Source organism: Centruroides sculpturatus, unplaced genomic scaffold, assembly GCF_000671375.1.
Source record: "Centruroides sculpturatus isolate CEXI.00-Female unplaced genomic scaffold, Cexi_2.0 scaffold610, whole genome shotgun sequence".
Taxonomy (NCBI): Eukaryota; Metazoa; Arthropoda; class Arachnida; order Scorpiones; family Buthidae; genus Centruroides; species Centruroides sculpturatus.
The window spans coordinates 9,682-12,143 of record NW_019385271.1 but is presented as its reverse complement, the minus strand read 5'-3'; the positions used below and the strand labels follow the sequence as shown (position 1 = coordinate 12,143).

Genomic DNA, 2,462 nt, shown 5'->3' with positions numbered 1-2,462 from the left:
TTAATGCAGAACTGCACTGAAAATTTGAAAAATAATTTTTTAATTAAAAAAAATAATAATAATAAATAAAACTACAAATTAAATAATTTTAATTATCTTAATTTTTAAACTTAAAACAAAGCGCTGTCATACATACGTAGGCCTATGTAAAGTCTAAAGTTAAAATTTAAAAATAATAAATACGAAATACTTTTAGTTTAAACCCAATAAACTGAATTAAAAAGTAATACTTACGTGTAAAAAGGCCATAAATTTCAAATCACGTAATTTTTCCCCTTCGTTTTCGTTCCTGGAGGAACGACAAGACCGCACCTACAATGACTATAAAATACTAAAAGTGTGTATTATCTTGCCGTTTGGTTCGACATCGGAACACGGGAGACTTACACCGAACGAAACACGGGATTAGGAGGAGGGGAAAAAACCAAAACACGGCGACGACAGGTTCACAACACAAGCACCTGTTGTATAACACTATTGCGCCGACTCCAATTATATTAAAAGGGGGCAAGGACGAGGGGAGAAGATCAAACAGTCGTCCGCATTTATGACCGGCGACATCTTTAGTTTTTTCATATTTTTCCTCGCGTTTCTCGCCCTCAAATATTCGAAGAAAGTTCTTTTTCTATCGTTTAACAATGTTAAATAACACACGTATAAATTTTTCTTTTATTTAACTTTGGACAAATTGTCATAAGTTTAGCGGGTTATTGTTAGATTTAGTGTTTTTATCTCGAAATTCTATAGATAAACTATCGGTCAAATATTTAATCTCTCTAAAATCATCCATTTATTGTATTTATGTAGAATTTAACATTTTAGATAAATATGCAATTAAATGTAAAATGTGCGTAGAAGTAAGTGTCCAGAAAATAGGGAAATTTATAAATTATTAATAATAAAATTTCATGTATACTGTATAAAGTTTAATGGTTTACGTATGAACGGAAATGGCGAATACAAGTTTGTGTTGTGTCTACAATACATGTTTATTTACCTATAAATCTATATTTTAATGTTTTTATATGGAAAAAATATTTAAATGTTTTCGCATAAAGTTATATACCTAATAAATAATTCTCGTCGTTTGTGCGTAAATAGAAAGTGTTGACGCTTTAATTTAAAAAAATTTTAATGAAAATCTAATTAGGAAATGCGCGCATTCTCAAACTACGGGACATTAAATGATCCAAAAAGAATATAGAAATAGCCAGATTTTAAAGATTTTTTTTCTCTCTAAAATTCTGAAAATCATAAAACTCTTAGACCAGATAAATATATTACTAAAATTTGCCATTCATTAATATATATATTAATGAATCGCGCTAAGAAAGTATAAAAATAATACTAAAATATAGTACTAAATATATATATTTTAATAAAAAGTGTAAGATTGGATTTTATTAATTTTTTTTTAAATTTAGCATCAATTTTTTGACATANTTTTCATAATTTATTTATTTAATGCATGCAATTTTAAATTTTTATTTAGAACAGTTTAAATATAAAAATTTGAAATGGAATGTTCTATCTTTGGAATGATTTCTTAAATTTAGTTCAAAACCTGAAATTGGCCTATGGTAATAGGTTAAAAACGTTTGTTAAATAAAGAATTTTCTAATAAGCCAAACAATTACCGTATTGAATCGGGCTACTTTACTGCTACTATTAGTAATTAAATTCTGAATAATTTAATATTGGTAATGACAATCATTTGGCTTATTAGTAATAATTGTGTTTTGAAATGTTCATATACATAAAGAATTTTCTCTCAGTGAACCTCAGGTTATGTAATAAGATTGTATTATCATTAGCATCACTCATATTTATATTACTTAAAAGTTTAACATAAAGTGATAATTGTACAAACTCATTGATTTGGTATCAGCAGTAAAAGAAAAAATGTGACTGTTATTACACTTTGGCTATTTTTACTTTAAATTATATTCATAAGGAAGAACTGAATTACTCAGTTGAATTAATCAATGCACCTTTAACAGTGGGTGAAGTTTAAAGAATGCTAATGTTTTTGACTGGCCATCTTCAGGTATGGACATTCCACTTTCAATTATCCACACCAAAAGACATCTCATTAACATGGTCAAAAATGTTAGTGTTCTTTTCATCTACTTAAAACTGGGTTTATGTTAATAAACATTGCACATATAACCAATATCCAGCAAGAAGGAACTACAAGAAAACAAACATTTTTCATCAATATTTAATGGGCATTGTCAGGCTAACAGCTGAATTCAAACTACAAAGGACAGTTAGCCTGACAATGCCCATTAAACATGGATAAAAACATTTGCTTTCTTGTGGTTTCTTCTTGTTGGATATTGGTTATATGTGCAGTGTTTATGTCAGCGTTCTGGGGCCATCGGCCATATCTACATATGTATTTTTAATTGTATATAGTTATAATTCCAATCTTTTTTCCCAATTTCTTCTATTCCCTTAAT

The 2,462-nt window shown here is 28.0% G+C and overlaps 1 protein-coding gene across 1 annotated transcript in view; it reads right to left on the bottom strand.

The window, feature by feature from the left end:
* The window catches only part of LOC111636995 (neurexin-1a-like), a 76,362-nt gene extending 76,216 nt beyond the window's left edge, over window positions 1–146 (bottom strand). The window contains exon 1 of the mRNA XM_023382399.1: window positions 137–146. The gene's annotated coding sequence lies outside the window, so the exon portion shown is untranslated. The remainder of the gene's footprint in view (window positions 1–136) is intronic.
* Window positions 147–2,462: the final 2,316 nt, after the last annotated feature.